The sequence below is a fragment of the Hippopotamus amphibius genome, chromosome 7 (assembly GCF_030028045.1).
Source record: "Hippopotamus amphibius kiboko isolate mHipAmp2 chromosome 7, mHipAmp2.hap2, whole genome shotgun sequence".
Classification (NCBI taxonomy): domain Eukaryota; kingdom Metazoa; phylum Chordata; class Mammalia; order Artiodactyla; family Hippopotamidae; genus Hippopotamus; species Hippopotamus amphibius.
The window spans coordinates 47,251,643-47,271,946 of record NC_080192.1 but is presented as its reverse complement, the minus strand read 5'-3'; the positions used below and the strand labels follow the sequence as shown (position 1 = coordinate 47,271,946).

At 36.3% G+C, this 20,304-nt stretch overlaps 1 protein-coding gene across 7 annotated transcripts in view; it reads left to right on the top strand.

Annotated features, from left to right (window-relative positions):
• The window catches only part of FRS2 (fibroblast growth factor receptor substrate 2), a 116,823-nt gene that overhangs the window by 9,328 nt on the left and 87,191 nt on the right, over positions 1-20,304 (top strand). The window lies entirely within an intron of this gene.

Sequence of the window (20,304 nt, the reverse complement as noted above, 5' to 3'; positions counted from 1 at the left end):
AATATAGTTATATTTTGTGTCTGATAATTCCAGTATCTGAAGTCTTTGCAGATGTGATTCTGCTGTTTGTTTTGCTAGCTCTTGCTCATGGAGCTCTGCTTTCCTAATTTGTTTTGTAATTTGACTGTGAAGTTCCTTAGAACTTTCTCTGTATTAATTTTGCAGAGTGATTTTTAAAAGATAGTATACAGCTTAGAGCTTATAAGTAAACCCCTGGAGATTAGTATCCTGTGTTCTTAACCTTTTTATTTTGAAATAATTTCTAACTTACAGTAAAGTTGCAAGAGTGATATAGTAGACTCTTATACCCTTTGCCCATATTCACCAATTTTTAACATTTTGCCATCATTGTCTTATGACACACACGCATGTTATTTATTTTTTTGAACCACTGAAGAGTATGTTGCATGCCTTTTTACCTCTTAATACGCCAGAGTGCATTCCTAAGAATAAGGATATTCTCTTAAGTAATCACAGTACCGTTATCAAATTCCCAAAATTTAACACTGATAAATACTTTAGTCTGCATACACTTTATATTCCAGTTCTGTAGATTTGATCATATCTTGTATTTGGTTGTCATTTCTTTTTAGTCTTCTTTAAAATGGAAGAGCTCCTTAGCTTCTTTTGTCTTTTATGCAATTAAAGAATATAGGTAAGTTATTTTATAGAAAGTTTTTCAATTTGCATTTGTCTGATTTGCCTCATGATTTCTTAAGGTGTCCCTCTCAGAATATCACATCTGGACATACATTATGTCCGTTTGCCTCTCATTAGTGATTTTGATTTTGGTCAGGGTGTTGACTGGTTTAGTCACTGTGTAGTTAGGGTTTTCCCTCTTACAATTAATAAGCAATCTGCAGGGAGATCCTTGCGTTTCGTTTTGCTTTTTCTTAATGAAAAGCTAAGTAGAGTAATAATATATCTTTCCTTTGTATAGTGCTTTCTAGTTTGCCAAGCATTTTTATACATACCTTGTTTATTGCTTTTCTATTCTTAAAGATTGCTTTTATTGTACTTTGCTCTGTTGTGTTTTTTTTACAAATCAAAGTTTGTGGCAACCCTGTGTTGAGCAAGTCTGTTGGTGCTATTTTTCCAACGGCACTTGCTCACTGCATGTGTCTGTGTTCCATTTTGGTAATTTTCACAATATTTCAAACTTTTTCATTACTATATTTGTTATGGTCATTTTTAATCAGTGATCTTTGATGTTAACTACTACGGCTTGCCAAAGGCTCAAATGATGGTTAGTGTTTTTTAGCAATAGAGGTTTTTTTCTTTAAGTTGGACAGCTTTTTATTGAAGTATAGTTGATGTAAAGTATTTTTAAAGTATGTACATTTTTTTCGTTATAATGCTGTTGTACGCTTAATAGACCACAGGATAGCATAAACATAACTTTTATGTGTACTGGGCAATCAGAAAAATTTGTGTGACTCGCTTTATTGCAATACTCATTTTATAGTGGTAGTCTGGAACTGAACCTGCAATATCTCTTAGGTAGGCCTGTATTTTATGATCTTATTTTAATCTTTATGGCAGTAGTACCTATTTTATAGTTCTGGAAACTAAGACTCAGAAACATAGCTAACTAATAAGAGGTAGCATTGGAATTCAAACCCTTGTTTTCTTAAGATTTTTTTTTACTAGCGACAGTTGCCTTTTAAGTTGATTGACTGTTAACTTAGGGCATGGTCTGTGTCTTGTTTACTGTGTTGTCAGTACCTGTGACTGTTGAATAAATAACATATAGACATGAGTTGCTATCTGATTTTAGGGTCTTATATGGCAGTAGTTCTAATGTAATTGTATTACTTATTCACATATTTTATATGTGTATAAATATAAGCATATGTATGTGTAAGTATATATAGGTGTAATATATATAATTGCTTAGAGCTTAAAGCTTGTGTGGAAGGGTTTTCTGATGCTTTGCATAACTCTAGCTAAGATTTTTTTCAGATTAAAAAGTTAATAGATTTGCACATAGCGAAGAAAATTTGGCGTTCTTTTTCTTGACCACAGCACACGGCTTGTGGGATCTTAGTTCCCTGACCACCGATTGAACCCTGGCTCTCAGCAGTGAGAGTGTGGAGTCCTAACCACTGGACTGCCAGGGAATTCCCCCAAATTTGGCTTTCTTAAAGGTGTTAAGTGATAAAAATTAGTGAGGCAGATTTTCTGATATCAGTTCATTTCTTTTTCTAATTGTTAGACAAGTCTTTAAGATTTGGGTGATTGGCGGAAATGGCTTAAAGTTTTTCTAAAGTCAGCTTTTTCACTGATACTAGAAGGTAGTGTTGGTTACTGTAATCTTTTGACCTGGTAAATAGCTGGGCCCTATCCAAATTCACCTTTTTTCCCTCTTATCTCCTGCTTTCTACCTCCCATTCTTGGTTAAAGCTGAAGGGACTTGGACATAGAACCTTGGTTAGAACACAAATTCATTCCTTGACTTCAGTTATTGGGAGCCTACTAGCTATTAAGAACAATACTAGGTATTGAGGTTAAAATGGTGCATTCAGATAGATGTGGTTGTCTTGGAGCACAGTCCAGAGGCGATGAGCTATTATATCCGTATGTCTGTATTAGTCATTTATATATTTAAATTGAATATATGTAAGAAAATCTTATTTATATCTACTGAAACTTTTCCAGCAGGGGAGAAAATTCTGAGGACTCTTACTTAATGGATTATGTAAGTACAGGGTTTGAGACTGAAAACTACTCAGTTAAGCATGTTCTGAAAATTGACTGATAGCTTTAATTTAAATTGAAGCCTTTTATTAAAGCCTGACCTAAGTAAATTGCGTTCAGTGTAAAGACTGCTATTTGCCTCCTGTGGGGTTTTATGAATAGTCACTAGGAGTAGTGTCTTGGAAGTTATGTATTATACAGTGCTTTTACATTTTCTTGTCTCCCACGCCCTCAAAAAAGTTTAATGTTTTACATGCAAGTGCATGTATTTTTTTTTAACTTTTATTTTGAGGTAGAGGCTTATAGAAAGTTGCAAAAATAGTAGAGTCCTGTGTACTTTTCACTCAGTTTTCCCACAGTGACATCTTAGATAACTATCATACAGTAGGAAAATGAGGAAACTGATATTCAGACATGACTGTTAACTAGAATACAGGCCATGTACAGATATCACCTGTACATGGGGTGTGTGTGTGTGTATTTCTGTGCAGTTTTATCCCATATGTAGTTTTGTTTAACCACTACCACAATCAAGATACAGAACTCCCACAGAACTCCCTGGTGCTCTTTGTATTCACAGCCCATCCTCTCATCACTAGTTTTGTCATTTTGAGAATACTATATGAATGAAATTATACATGTATAACCTTTTGAGTTGCATGTTTTAAAAATATAATTTGCTTTAATTCTAAATGTAAAATAACATTTCAGAAAGGTTAGATGGTAGGAAAAACAGATTTTGAATCTACCACTTTAATATAGTCATCATGGTTTTTTTTACAGCCCACTGTATATGAGGTTTTATATCATATTTACAGTGTATGATTAATTTTGTTTGCTTTATTTTGTTTTATTTTAATTTGTTCTATTTTATTGTTTTGTTTTTTGGCTGCATAGTGTGGCATGTAGGATCTTGGTTCTCTGACCAGGGATCTAATCCATGCCCCCTGCAGTGAAGTGCAGAGTCCTAACCACTGGATTGCCAGGGAATTCCCTTGTTTGCTTTTTTAAGCTTAAAATTAAGTATTTTCTGGGTCATCATCATACTTAATTTTTGCTATTATAAGAAATGTTGCAGAAAACACCTGAGTATATATTTTTCTTCATATTTCTAGCTTTTCCTTATAGCAGATCCCCAGATGTGTGATATTGAGCCAAAGGATATGAAGGTTTATTAGACTGAGACATTTGGTCAAATTGCTTTTCTAAAGGATGGTATTACTAGTACTCTTTCACTGTATCTTTGTTAGATTGGATATTAGTGTTACTCCCCCCCGCCCCCCAATTTAATAAAGGTGAAAAATGTACTTCATCGTTCTAATTTTAGAGTGTACTTCTTTATGTAACAATCTTTCCATGAAGATTAAAATTGATTGTAATGTCAAAATGACATGAACTTTTAAAAATGTGCTTTTGCTTGTAAGTAATTTGGAAAAGTATTTTAATATCTGTGCCAGTGTTCAACAGTTCTGAGCGGGAGGTTGACTCACCAGATCCTTCTCTTTACCTTGCCTGTAACCTCTTCAGTTTATAGGCGTGTTACCTACAGGATGATTACCAGTTTCTGCTTTGCTTCCTCTCTGGTTTCTGCTATTATGTCCTCCTAGTTACTCTCAATCTGGATCCTTGACCTTTTCCTCTGTCTGTTCCCTCTTCAGAGAGCTGTTGCTCCCTCCACTGGCACCACACCAGCATCTCATTCACTTTTCCTACTTTCTTATCAGCGTTAGGTGCCAGGTCACGCTACTATGTTAATACATTACCTGCATTACCATAATGTTATCCTTACTGTGTAACGCTGGGAGCCTGCAGTCTCAGGAGTATTAGATGTCCTCACGTTTTTGATGGCCACCACAGAAGTTATATGGTTTAATCATGTATGGAATATGTATAAGGTACCCAAATACAAAAATAACAGAATAACAAGGAAATTGTGCACCTTTTACTTTTCTGTTTTGGAAGAAAGCATTGCTATGTTCTTGGAGTAGTAGTCAGACCATGAGGATACTAACAAAGCCCTTAAAGTAAAACAGAAGTTTTAAATGGAATGTCAGTTAAGTGTCAGCACTGTGCTTTATTTTATTTAGTTGTCACAATATTCCTATAAATTTTTGAGGTGACTGCATTTGAAGATATCTTATGTGATGTTGAGTAGAAAGTTGGTAAGGTTAGTTAGCAGGGAATCACGAAAAATGATATGTATTTTTTATTTTAACTCGAATATACATTCCTTCATGTTTTTCCTTGATAGGGTGGGTTTTTCTTTATGGATGGGTCCTCTCGTTAGAATCCTGGATTGTCTTTTTAGCATGATCCACACCCTTGAGGCATTTATCTGTTAAGTATCCCTGTCTGATAGAATAGAGAATTTAAAGGCACTTTTAATGTATTAAATAAAATCCTTGTACAGTTTTATGCTTTTTCTGCTATTCTGCTATTAAAGCTGTTTTACATACATCAAACTCCATAATAGCTTCAAAAAAATAATTAGCCTTTGAATCTTTTTGAACTTTTCAACATAATTTTCAGCGAAACAATCCCTTTCACGCTAATTCATCAGTTTACATAATCTTAAATTACATAATTGCAATAACAAGTACAGTTGACATACATGAGTTTGGGAACAAACAGCTGGCTCTTGTTGGTTGAGAATAGAACGGTGAGGACACAGTAAGAAAGTGGTTGACTCGGAGGACTACCAGGTGCAAGTGGTCAGCCTTTGATGGGCATCAAGAAGTGATTTATGGATGGATTTAAGCTCTTTATTTCTCTAAGTTGATAAAATGGAGGTCTGTTGAATGAGTTTCTACTGAATTCTCGTTTTTATTTTATGGAGGAGAACAGTGAGGCTTCAGAGAGTTAAGATTCCCAGGGTCAGGAAGGTAATAAGCGATGGAGCCCTAGGACTTACGAACAAATTGGACTTATGAACGCATTCTCGGAACGGAACTCTTTCATATGTAGGGGACTTACTGTACTGTAATAGGTTTATAACACTTTTCACACAAATACATAAAAAACAAACACAAGAAATAAAACATTTTTAATCTTACAGTACAGTACCTTGAAAAGTACAGTGATACAGTACAACAGCTGGCATACAGGGACTGGCACTGAGTGAACAGGTAAGAAGAGTTACTGACTGGACGAGGGAGAAGAGGTGGGAGATGGTAGAGCTGAAGGATCGTCAGCAATAGGAGTCTGCTGGAGGGTAAGCTGCAATTTTACTCACATCCTGGGCTTGAAATAAAGAAACTGTACTACTGTATTCTGTACAGTGCTGTACAATAAAGTACACAGAAGCACAACCACTTGTAGAGGATGCACGTACGTGACAATGTATGCATGTCACATTGTACGCCAGACACGTGAACTAACTTATGTGATTGGACATGCGAACGTGTGTTCGCATCTTTGAAAGTTCTCAATTTGCAGATTCGTGTGTAGAGGACTTACCAGATTTGTATCTAGATCTGTATAAGGCTCAAATATAGCATGTCCTTTTTACCTCCTGTGCAGGTGCTAGATGCCTTTTAGGTCATCTTATTTACCCAGTCATTAAGTACTCTTGAGTGGTCTTTGGGTATGTTTGGGGTTGTGTTTTTGCAGTTATCCCACATTTTGGGCCCTTCTTTCATTTTCCTCCTTAGTGTTTCTTGTGTACTAACTTGTGTAAAGAATGAGGGCGCATCCCAAGGTGAAAACTAGGCGTTTAATCATTTGTTTTTATTTTATATTGGCTGTGTATATGTGAGAACAAGACTAAGATCTTGCAGTGTTGTAACTGCTGAGGTAATTGTGAAATAAAATAATGTAAAGGGGAAAAAATGGAGTAGACAACAGACATAAACTTTGCTCTTCTTTTAAATTTCCTTCTTAGTTTGGAATCTGATCAGTCATCTTTATCTGTGTCATTACTTGTTATTTCATGAAGCATGAGTTGGGCCATTAGAATCTAAAGAAAAGGAGATATATATATATATATATAGTTCCTGTAAAAAGTTATATTTCAGACAGTATGTGAGGCTTTTAGGCTATTTAAATCTTGAAAATAGCTTGAAGAACTCTCGATTCTACTTAGGTGGTACTTGACCTAGGATTGAACACCATTGATATGAATTTAAATGTTCGTTTGTGTAGTTGTTAATCTGTAACTTTGGTATGATTATAATTAATATTATGATTAGTAGTACTCTTTAGATGAGTTTATCCAGTACCTTGGACACTCTTGAGCCATAGTAAACAGTTTACTAGTTTATAAGATAAAATAGATTAAAAACAAAAATTATCAGTTGATAATATTCTTCTCCTTTTCCTTTGTAAATGTCAAGATAAGTAAACTCCACGTATTAACTCTAAGGCACTTTTTCCTTCTTTCCTGAATGTAACTTTATTTTGTGATTTTTTTTCTTTTTGTTTTTTGGCATTAGTCCGAGTATTTGAATCTGGCAAAGGAATATGCTGATTTTTTGATATGCCAGCTAGCATCTTTCAATTACTGAGATATATTCTAGACACCAGAAGACTGATCGGTTATAACAACAAACCTTTGGGCTACATTGTTTGCTTTTTTCCTTTAAACAAGTCATTAAGTCTGTAAATTTTAAATTGTATATAGTGATATAGCTGTGTGATTAGATGGCCAAGTCTTAAATGTCATAGTGTTGTTGAGACCCCCAAAATGGTATTTTTTTAAGAGAAAATAAATGATACTCTTCCTAAATGTTATCCTGTTATGTATCCCCCTTCAATATTTTCCCCCAATAAAAACCCTTACTTTCCTGGTTTTATAATTGGAGGGTCAGGTTGTAATAAACTTGAATCAGAGGAAGAGGGAACCAGATTAGTTTTTGCTGCTGTTATATTAATTGTTCTCTTTTATCTAGCAGCAAAACCAAAAATCATACAAAATAGCATTTAAAAATAAGCTTGAAAGATAGGATCAAGATGGCGGAGTAGGAGGACCTGTGATCACTCCCTCTTGCAGGAGCACTGGAGTTACAACTGACTGCTGAACAGTTATTGACAGAGGGACACTGGAACTCACCAAAAAAGACACCGCACATCCAGAGACAAGGGAGAAGCAGCAGTGAGACAGTGAGAGGGGCGCAATTGCGTTAAAATCAAATCCCATAAATGCTGGGTGGGTGACTCACAAACTGGAGAACAGTTATACTGCAGAAGTCCACCCACTAAAGTGAGGGTTCTGAGCCCCACATCAGGCTTCCCAACCTGAGAGTCCAGCAATGGGAGGAGGAATCCCCAGAGAATCAGACTTTGAAAGCCAGCAGGATTTGATTGCAGGACCTCCATAGGACTGGGGGAAACAGAGACTCCACTCTTGGAGGGCACACAAAAAAGTGTGCTCAGCAGGACCCAGGGGGAAGGAGCAGTGACCCCATAGGAGACTGAACCAGACCTACCTGCTGGTGTTGGAGGGTTGCCTGCAGAGGTGGGGGGCAGCTGTGGCTCACCAAGGAGACGGGCACTGGCGGCAGGGATTCTGGGAAGTGCTCATTGGCGTGAGCCCTCCCAGAGTCCTCCATTAGCCCCACCAAAGAGCCTGTAAGCTCCAATGCTAGGTAGCCTCAGGCCAAACGACCAGCAGGGTGGAAACACAGCCCCACCCATTGGCAGACAAGCAGATTAAAGTGTCACTGAGCTCCACCCACCAAATCAGATTAAAGTCTTACTGAGCTCTGCCCACCCAGCCCTACCCACCATCAGTCCCTCCCATCAGGAAGCATGCACGGGCCTCCTAGATAGCTTCCTCCACAAGAGGGCAGACAGCAATATCAAGCAGTATCAGCAGTATTTCATCTTGTGGAACTGAAAACCACAGCCACAGAAAGATAGAGAAAATGAAAAAGCAGAGGACTTTACCAGATGAAGGGACAGGATAAAACCTCAGAAAAACAACTAAATGAAGAGGAGATAGGCACCCTTCCAGAAAAAGCATTCAGAATAATGATGGTGAAGATGATCTAGGACTTTGAAAAAAGACTGGATGCAAAGATCGAAAAGTTTACCAAAGACCTAGAAGAATTAAAGAGCAAACAAACAGAGATATGCAATACAATAACGGAAAAGAAAAATACACTAGAAGGAACCAATAGCAGATTAACTGAGGCAGAGGGCTAATAAGTGAGCTGGAAGACAGAATGGTGATAATCACTGATGTGGAATAGAATAAAGAAAAAAGAATGAAAAGAACTGAAGACAGCCTAAGAGACCTCTGGGACAACGTTAAACGCACCAACATTTGCATTATAGGGGTCCCAGAAGGAGAAGAGAGAGAGAAAGGACCCGAGAAAATATTGGAAGAGATTATAGTTGAAAACTTCCCTAACATGGGAAAGGAAGTAGCTACCCAAGTCCAGGAAGTGCAGAGAGTCCCAGGCAGGATAAATCCAAGGAGAAACACACCAAGACATATAGTAGTCAAATTGACAAAAATTAAAGACAGAGAAAAGTTATTAAAAGCAACAAGGGAAAAACGACAAATAACATGCAAGGGAGGGAACTCCCATAAAGTTAAGAGCTGATTTCTCAGCAGAAGCTCTGCAAGCCAGAGGGAGTGGCATGATATATTTCAAGTGATGAAAGGGAAGAACCTACAACCAAGAATACTCTACCCAGCAAGGATCTCATTCAGATTCGAAGGAGAAATCAAAAGCTTTACAGACAAGCAACAGCTAAGAGAATTCAGCACCACCAAACCAGCCCTACAACAAATGCTGAAGCAACTTCTCTAAGCAGGAAACATAAGAAAAGGACCTACAAAAACAAATACAAAACAATTAAGAAAGTGGTAATGGGAACGTACATATCGATAATTACCTTGAATGTAAATGGACTAAATGCCCCAACCAAAAGACACAGACTGGCTGAATGGATACAAAAACAAGACCCATATATATGCTGTCTACAAGAGACCCACTTCAGACCTAGGGACACATACAGACTGAAAGTGAGGGGATGGAAAAAGATGTTCCATGCAAGTGGAAATCAGAAGAAGGCTGGAGTAGTGATACTCATATCAGATAAAATAGACTTTAAAATAAAAAATGTTACAAGAGGCAAGAAAGGACATTACGTAAAGATCAAGGGATCAATCCAAGAAGAGGAGATAACAATTATACATATATATGCACCCAATGTAGGAGCACCTCAATACATAAGGCAAATGCTAACAACTATGAAAGAAGAAATGCAAGGCAGAAATGGAGACACAGGTGTAGAGAACAAACGTATGGACACCAAGTGGGGAAAGTGGGGAGGGTTGGGGGGGATGAAGTGGGAGATTGGGATACCAAATTGTACGCTCTAAACATATGCTGTTTATTGTCTGTTAACTGTATTTCAATAAAAGTTCTTAAAAAAAAAAAGCTTGAGAGTTTGAATTATTTCTTTCAGTTGCTTGTGTTTTGATTACTGAGGGACTGCTATGTTTAATCTTACTCGGAATTTAAGAGAGAAAGAGAAAAATTCTGTTAGAAAAATGGTATCTTAAACATTCTTTTGACATTTGAAACATTGCCCATGACTTTGTCCTCCTCTTTCCCCTTGTTTTTAACTGCCTTTTGGGTTTGAATGATTTTGGCACTTCTTATGTTCTTTACAAAATATTTCTGGTGCAGGTAGCCATTTGAGATCTAGACCCTGTCCAGAAATTCCAGCCAGATAGTTTTTTTTCCTTTTGGCAAAGCACGATTTTTAAAACTGCTGACAAAATTATACTGCATCCAGTTTTATTTCTGTAGTAAAGGTTACTTTGGGTAAGATATGTTCTTCACTTGTTTCTTCACCTATTATACTTTGTTTTGATTGATGCAGAGTTGCCACAGTTGTACCCCTTCTTAGTAAAGAGGAAATGAGCCCTCTAAGCTGATGTATTGGTTATTGGTAACCTCTAGTAGCCCAGATTCTCAGTCCTAATTAACATTGCCTACAGATGAGGAAAGTAGAACTGTTGAATGCATCAGAGGATTGGAGAGAATTGTCTAAATTCTTTAACAAATTTTTAACTTAATCATTTTAATGAAAGGGTAATATGTGTACAGGATTCGAAATTTAAAGATGCAAAAGGATTTATTGTAAACACAAGTCTCATTTCCTACCTCTATGTCTACTACGTCCCCTCCCCTGAGGCAACTGCTGTTTGTAGTGAGTTTCTCCTACATTTACAACCAAATCTGCTCTTTGTATTGGTTGTATAGTATTCATTGTGTTGAGATACTGTACATTCCCTTTTTGGTTGATATGTAGCTTGTTTCTTATCCTTTGTTTTTATAAATAATGCAGCAGTGAGTATTGTATACATATATCACACCTGTGTAAATATATCAGTACTTTATTTTTTTTAATTTTTAAAATTTATTTATTTTATTGGCTGTGTTGGGTCTTTTTGTTGTGCGCAGGCTTTCTTTTAGTTGCGGTAAGTGGGGGCTACTCTTTGTTGTGGTGCACGGGCTCCTCATTGCCGTGGCTCCTCTTGTTGCAGAGCATGGGCTCTAGGCGCGTGGGCTTCAGTAGTTGCAGCACATGGGCTCAATAACTTCAGTAGTTGTAGCTCATGGGCTCTGAAGTGCAGGCTCGATAGTTCTGGTGCACTGGCTTAGTTGTTCCAAGGCACGTGGGATCTTCCTGGAGCAGGGATTGAACCCGTGTCCCCTGCATTGGCAGGTGGATTCTCAACCACTGTGCCACCTAGGAAGCCCAATATATCAGTACTTTAAATTTTAGAAGTGGAATTTCTATACCAATAGATATATGCATTAAAAATTTTGATAGGCATTGCCAAGTTATTCTTCATGGTTTTTCCTTTCTAAAGTTAGAGTATTGGTTTTATAATATATTCTTTGCAAAAGTATGATCATTAGTTGGTAATATGCTGTTTATAACCAGATTTTTTTTCTTTCTTTAATTATGTGGTTGTAAACATGGTTCACTCATGTTGCGCAAGCTACTGGCATTCACTTGCTTACATTATCAAAAATCTGTTGTTTTAATTACTACCAGTCACTGTAATTTGACTCTTTTATATAGGTAGCCTCTTGTAAATGAATTGTTTAAAAGAGATTGTTGCTTAGGGCCCGAGGTAGGGGAAATGGGGGGTTAAAAAAAAACGTAATTTGGGATTAGGAGCCTGTTTTTCCAATAAGTCATAAAAATGGTGTTTAACTTACTAGGTCAGGCAATAAAAAATGTTGTAACCCATTATATCACAATATATTTGAATCACCCTTTATAACACTGGTGAAAATTCATTCATCCTGTAGCATTCCTCTCTTAGGGAACTGGTTCTACCCAAAGTCTAGGCCCTTGTTTGTGACTTCCATTACCTGGGACAGGAAAGTAGAGGTTAGATAGGGTGATGCTTGGGGAGCAGTGAATGCGTTAGGGGTAAAAGAATGAGAAAAAGCAATAGAATGAGCTTAAGGTGCTTTTATTCCTTCCATTTGTTGTCACTCTGCAGTGCTGAAACAGGGAAAGGGAGGGAGCCGGGAAATGGGAAAGATGCGATTTTCTTTCCCTTTCTTTCAAGTATCAGTACTTTCCTCTTTTACTAGTCCCATTCATGGAATTCTGATACTTGGGATTCAGGTGAGTTGAGATGAATTATGATTTGATTGAGGTGATAGAGATAAAAGCAAAAATACCTGTAACTGTCAGGAAGGTTTATAGAGTCTGAGTATAGGGAAATAGAATAGAAAAGAAGATTTCCAGTGATAAGACAAAGAACCATCTGTATGTCAGGTATTTATAACTTGTTCTTTTCTTTCTATTTTTTTAAAATTTTTTCGGAGGCAAGTGGGTGGGTGGGCAGTGTTGAGGGCATTTTAAGCATTGTTTTTAGGGAAGAGGCTCGTAACATCTTGGCTCCCTGTGTATTTTTTTTTAAGGGTACTCTAATCATTTTTCCCTGAAGTGAAAACATACACAAAGGCTCTGATTTAAAGAGAATGTTCTATTATATCTCCGTTGGTTTAAAGGTATCTGTGCTGGTCTCACTTGAAGTGGTAGCAATAATTCTCTTTCTATTCGGTTCTGTGGTGAAGCAAACCAGAGTTGACTATACAGCCGTTGTCCTTCAGACATGTCTAAATTTCTCAGTCTATTTATGAGCATCAACAAACACTTTGTGCATATTTCTGCCATGGGTTGAATGGGTCTATTTTCCTTTAATTTAGCTTAAAACTAGTAATGGAATTCCTGAGGTTTTGAGAGGAATAGTGTTGGCAAACTTAGTTTTAAAACTAAAGGCAAATTAAGATACCAAGCAAAACAGGAGACTATTACTTTAGAAAGGGATCTTAAAACTCTGCTGACATTTGCAAACCCAGTGTCTTATATTTATATAAGCTTTAGATAGGAACTGCTATTTTTCTAAAATTGTTGGTTTAAAAATAATTGTTATATTTATGCATTTTAAAAGTTGCTTCTAACACACTTTGGATATGCTTGAGCTCAGCCTTTTCAGCAGGGTATTCAGACATTTGAACATCAGCCTTTTTGGTCTTATTTTGTTTCACATTTAAGATAATTAAGATGGATTGTGGATGTCAGGAATTTGATAAGCTTCCATTTAAATCTAGTGTGTTTTTTAAAATTGCTGAAAATGGCCTTTGAACCTGTTAAAATATTACCATCATCTGAATTATGAAATTCAGCTGAGTACTGCTAAAATGACAAATGATCACACTTGTCATTTTGATGTTTGTTCTTTAAGTGTTCTGTTTAATTGCCTTTGGAAGATATTAGCAGCATGTACTCTGAAAGATTATACTAATTAAGAATAGGACTTTCCCTGATTAAATCTATTTAATTCTAACTTTTTCGTGCATCCCACTTATATTCATTTGTAACCTCAGCGATTCATGTGAATTTTACCCATGAGCTTTTTTTGAGTGCCACTGTGTGTTAAATCTCTCTACACGTTTGTTTTGTTGTTAGCTATCTCTTACTGTTTTAAAATTGCTCCAGGACAAGAGTTATGTTTCCTTACATTCTTTGGTAATTCTACACTGTGCAGTGCGATGATTGCTTTGTTATGGTGGGTAGATACTTAGAGCTTATTTGCCCAGTTGGCCATTTAACAGATGATTACTCAGTGCTTACTTTGTTGAAGAGGCTGAGGATACCAAGTCCAGTAAGGTAAGAACTCTGCCTTCAAGTTGCTTAGATTCAGAAAATAAATCAGTTATTAGATTCAGATAGGAGATTCAGAAAATAAATGTTATAATACCATGTGTCATTCATATTTTTAAGTTATCTTTGAGAGGTCCAGAGCTCTACCTCTGATTTTCATACTCATTCTGAAGAATGTAAACTAACATTTGTAAAGTGTCTGAAGGTTTCTGTATCAATTTATCGTCCTAAATACTTCAACATGAGCATGCTATCCATTTTATACATGAGGAAACTTAGAGAAGTTACATAATTTGCGAAAGGTCATTTAGATAATAAGTTGTAAAGGTGGGATTCTAACTTAGTGTTCTTTCTTTTATACCAGGGTTTCTTAACTTTAGCACTATTGACATTTTGGGCCAGGTTATTCTTTGTTGTGGGGGACTGTCCTATGCATTGTAGGATGTTTAGCAGTATTCCTGGCTGAACTCCGGGCCAGGAGTTGGGTATAAAAATGAGGCACCTGGAGCACAAAATTTAAGGAATCACTTACTCTCAGGATCTTTTACGTGCTGACCCAGCACTTGATCCTCACAGCATCTGAGAAAGTTCTCCCACACCAGCCTATTGATTCTAGGTTTTCATTCAGTATTCTCTCGTAACTATATGAGAACTAAATCTCCTAGGCATTTTTAGATGTTCCTGGGGAGGTGAAGAAAAGTGATGAGCAGGGGCTTTTTGCCTAATTTGTCTCTCTCAACCCGAACATATACTCTTGGGCAAAAGTGACTAATAAGAAAGGGCATTCATAAGTGCTGAGTAAATACCTTCTAAGTAGAGTTTAGAATCTTTAGATAATATGTTACAGAGCAAAGAAATCAGTTGGTACAAACTGATGAAAACTTAGAGCAAAAACTATGCATTGAATATACTCAGTCTAATTAATTTGGTCCTGATGGTCTAGGACTTACCTGCTGGTATTGATTTTATGCTGTTAGAAATTGCATTATTTTCTCATGCTGCTGCTTCAACATAAGTATATTCTTTTCTTAAAAATTGTATTTATTTATTTATTTATTTATTTATTTATTTATTTACTTATTGACTGTGTTGGGTCTTCGTTGCTGAGTGTGGGCTCTCTCTAGTTGTGAGTGGGGGCTACTTTTCGTTGCAGTGCATGAGCTTCTCAGTGCAGTGGCTTCTCTTGTGGAGCACAGGCTCTAGGCATGAGGGCTTCAGTAGTTGTGGCACAGGGGCTCAGTAGTTGTGGCTTGTGGTAGCTCAGATGCATTATATCAGTCAATGAGCAATGTATCCCATAAGTTTTTATTTATGTTTTAAAATATACAGGTGGTCTTAGTTACATCTAAACAAGAATACCACTTAAAAGACTTGTAGTGGAGCATAAAAGTTCTTATTAGACTTGGAGCTGTGTTTCTGCCAGTAACTCAACATTTTGAGGACAGATAGCATCCCATTTCCAATTTGAAATTGGGTACAGAAATATCCTAGGGCTGAGAATAAGCATAGTAAATTGCACCAACAAAAACCTTTTGTGAGTTTATAGTGGAGGAAAAGTCTTCATTGAGTGTGCATGGAAAAATGTGATATAAACTTTTCATGCTTTAGTACAGTAGATGGGACCTCATATTTTATATTAATGACTCTGTGTGATTAATTTTCAGTACAGATTCCAAAAGTATTTTTGCACATGTTATCTTTTTTTTTTTTTTCCTGTTATTTTCATATTTGGTTACTTAGAATCCTCCTCCCTCTTCTGTTCCAAAAATGTTTCATTAGTTTTTCTTCTCTTATTTTTATCTTCATCTTTACTTTGATTAATGTTTTTACTTTAAGCTTAAATTTTCTCTTAGTGCTTAAAAAAATTATGAGACAGTAAAGTTATCTTCAGATGTGTTTTATTTTCACTCTAGCTCAGTTTGAGTTGGCCTTTAAGACCTGCTTATTTTACATAAATTTCTCTTCATGGAGAAGAGTCACTTACAGCATTAACACTTCTAGGAATTGTTTCAAAATTTAGTTTATTGTTTTAATGTTAATAAAACTTTCAGAAGTCTGGTTTTTTGTCCTCTATCCCCAAAGAATATATTTGATTTTGTTGTTTTACTTGGGTTCTATAACATTTGGTTTGATCCCAAATATTTCAAAAAATTTAACTAACTTTTAGTCTTCTTTCTAGTTTATCCAGTAATTTAGAATAGTACTGCAGATACAATTATGCTGATGAATTGGGAAAGTACTGATATGTATTTTTCAGTGGAAATAATTTTCATAAGATATTAATACTGTTAACTATTAAATGTATTTAAGGAGATTGCTTAATAAATGTTAATACTGTATTCAGCTGTTAGATAAAACTTTGTGGTGGAAGCAGTAAAACCTTGTATGATTTAATTTTTGGTAAGTTATAAAAATTTGTATAGCCTTTTTTACAGTTACCAATGAAATGTAACTAAAGTTAAATGGTGTCTAACCCAGTCTATTAGAGTATACTGTTTGGCTGGTCGAATATTTAACTAGTGTGATCTATAATCATTGAGACATAAAAGTCCATGTTCTGTGTGTGTATGAACTCATACATTTGCAGAGAATTAAAAATAATAAATAAATTCCTGAATGGCTACTGAAGTACTTGAGTGAATGTTACTTTTCATTACTGATTTTATGAATAGTATTGATAAAACACTGATCCCAGTTTCTGTTTTGCTCTTGATATCTACTTCCTTGGTAATAGGCTCGTATAATTAAATGTTAACCTAAGACATAATCAGGAAGATATGTGCTAAAGAGCACATAACATCGAAAGGTAAGTAGAAATAATGATCCATCCACAAATACGTGGCTGCTTAGTGGAGTGGTTTAAGAGCACGGATATTATCAAAGACTCTACTAGGCTGGACATGGCAGGCTGAATTGCTAAGTGAAAGAGGTCACTCAGCTAAGAAATGGTTAAATGGCAGCGCTGGGCTTAAGACCCTGATCCTCCACTTCCGGTACATTGCTTGCTTTCTTATGGTGCCACAAGCTGTTTTTGGCTCTTTTGTGCCTCCATTTAGAATTCCTTTTTCCTGTTCCTCTCACAGGTAAAATACTGAAAGAAAACTTGGTTATACCTTTCTTTATACTGAATAAGTAGGATCAGTTAATTCAGTAGTGGATCCCCATGGAAGGGGGAGGGAGCACCTGACCTACTGCTCAGGGGTTTTAGGTGAGAGTGTAATAGGAGAGCATGAGAGTCTTCTGCCTTTGGGTGTGGGAAAAGAGAAAGAAGTGAGTGAATGTAAGGGACCAGGACTCTCAGGTGCTGGACCAATGAGTGTTTTTCAGTTTGTGATAAATATTATTTTTTATTTTTATTTTTTTTAAATAAATTTACTTATTTTTATTAATTGGCTGCAGTAAGTCTTCATTACTATGCACAGGCTTTCTGTAGTTGTGGAGAGCGGGGGCTACTCTTCCTTGTGATACATGGGCTTCTCATTGCAGTGGTTTCTCTTGTTGCAGAGCATGGGCTCTAGGTGCAGGGGCTTCAGTAGTTATGCATGTGGGCTCAATAGTATGGCTTGCAGGCTCTAGTGTGCAGCCTCAGTAGCTGTGGCGCATGAGCTTAGTTGCTCCTTGGCACGTGGGATCTTCCTGGACCAAGGCTCGAACCCATGTCCTCTGCGTTGGCAAGTGGATTCTTAACCACTGTGCTACCAGGGAAGCCCCTGAATATTAATTTAGATTGGGGTACACTAGTAAACATAGGTACCATTTGTAGGTGTATAAAAACTACTATGATCTTATCAATTTAGAGAAGGAAAATTTTAGTTTAGGTGTAAAAAGTAATATTATAATTCCTGAGAAAACTTATAGTAAGTTTGTGACTAATAACTGTATGGCACAATAACTTGTGCATTTCATGATTGTTTTTATTTTGTAGTATTTCATTTAGATATATTAATTTTCTTTGATTTTCAATCTTTAGGTAGCTGTCAGCATACAATCAAAATAATTTAGGTAAAACAATGAGAAAGTTCTGAATATGAATTCCTTGGAACTGTGACTTCAGTTCTGAAGTTTTTTGCTTGGGCAGTACCTTCTCCATGTCTTCCCATTAGGATGGCCTGTTGGCTAGGGGAATAGTACTGGAATAGTAACATATCTCAATTTACTGCAAAGGCCATGGTTCTGGTTGTAAAAGTTTTGTGGTCTTAACTGAGACCTATTTGGCACCTGTGTATTATAGTATACTTACTTTAAGATGGGCATCTTTTTTTTTTATAGCATCCTCATGTTTTTGGTTAAGGAAATTGAGGTTGATAATGAAGTAAGTCTAATGTAAAATACTTAATACATCAAATAGTGTGTAGTATAGTAACGGATAGATTATAGGACTGGGAATCAGAAGATCTCAGCTGTCCCTATGTAGCTTTGTTATTAAAACTTGTTTTGTCAGTCTCTTGTTGTGGAAATGGGATTATAAAGCTTTTATTTTCCCTCAAATAATGGAATGAGGCTAATCAAAATAATGTGAACATTTATTGATACACAATATATATGGTCATTGGTTGTTTTTTTGTTTTTTTGTTTCCTTTGTGGATAATTTTCCCTCCATTTACTACTTCATTTATTTTCCCTTTTCTGGGCCAATTATCTTTTAGATTACTTCCTTTTTTTTGACTTTGCATACATTTGCCCCCAGTATTTCATTATGAAAAAATTTTAAGTATACAGCAAAATTGAGAGAACAAGAGAAAGACAGAGACATTGATCTTTCTCCTCTTTTTTTTTTATTAGGAGGGACAACCCTCTACTTTTTTTAAAATTAATTAATTTATTTATTGGCTGCACTGAGTATTCATTGCTGTGCGTGGGCTTTCTCTAGCTGTGGTGAGTGGGGGCTACTCTTCATTGTGGTGCATGGGCTTTTCATTGCGGAGGCTTTTTCTTGTTGCAGAGCACAGGCTCTAGGTGCTCAGGCTGTAATAGTTGCTGCACTTGGCTCAGTAGTTGTGGCTTGCAGGCTCTAGAGCGCAGGCTCAGTTGTTGTGGCACATGGGCTTCGTTGATCCACGGCATGTGAGATCTTGCCAGACCAGGGCTCGAAGCTGGGTCGCCTGCATTGGCAGGCGGGTTCTTAACCACTGCGCCACCAGGAAAGTCCCTCTCCTCTATTTCTTTAAATGCTTCTCTACTTCTTTGAGACCCAGTTCAGTGCCGACTTCCTCTTTTGAGGCAACTGTTATCTTCCACTTCTCTAAATTTATCCTTTATGTTTGGTAGTTTAGTAGTCAGTCATTTAGTTGTTTTATATTGTTCACAAATTATTTTCATGTCTTGGTCTTGGCAACCCCACCACACATTTCTTACCTCTCCTCCTGCACTGCTAAATCTTAAACTCCTTGAGTGCAGGAGTCGTCTCATAGGCATTTCTCCCTGTTATGCTCTCTGACATGTGGGCACCCAGTGACAAATACTTAAGGTTTTCTTTGGTTGCTCTATCTCTGACTCTATTTCTTGTTTGATTATATGAGTGTGCAGCATAAAAAGTATAGCACATATGATTTTAATGCTCTTAAACTTTTGTGATAGTTATTTAGGTATTTGAAAATTTGTTATGTAGTTGATACATGAAATTGAGCAACTATATGGTGTAGATCAGCACAATCCGTTAGTACTGCTGGGAGAGCAAACCAAGTCTCATAGTTTTTATCTTTATATGAAAAGAACTTTATTAATTTTTTAAAAAATTCGATAGATTTTGATGTAGTTGCCCATGGTTTTAACCTTGTGCTTTGAACTATTTTCTTTTTCTGGAATGAAGTTCTTGGTTTCCACTGTGTAGAAGAAATATGTTAATTAGATTATATTTAGTTGGTGAATTTGTGCCCACAAGAATGTGACTTTTAAAAAGTTGCAAGTTGTACAGTTCTTGCAGATAAGGTTGTTTCCTGTTTTCTTTTGCATATTTAGTACTTTTATATATTTTTCCATGAGTAGCCTTTCAGTTTGTCCATTTGTATCATTTGACACTCAGACTTTATTTAAAGTTCAGCTCTACCATCACTGGTGCTTAGAAATGTTAGTCATTCGAAATGTCAAAATTTGGATTTGATCCAAGAGTTACAAATAATATAAGCTTTTATATAAATATATCCAAATATATATTCTTAGGGGGAAAGGAATAAATAAAATACTGTGTTTATAGAGTTGTTTTAAACAGTTAGGCTTTAGAATTGCTGCATACCTAAAGTATTTCTCCAGTGAATTATATACTGTATCAATTCATGAATTGTGCTATAAGAAGGGTGTTTTTTTTTTAAAGTGACAGCTAGATTTTTTTTTAATTGGGGTATACTTGTTTTACAGTGTTGTGTTAGTTTCAGCTGTACAGCAAAGGGAAGTAGTGTTCCCTGCGCTATACAGCAAGTTCTCATTAGTTATCTATTTTATACATATTAGTGTATCTAT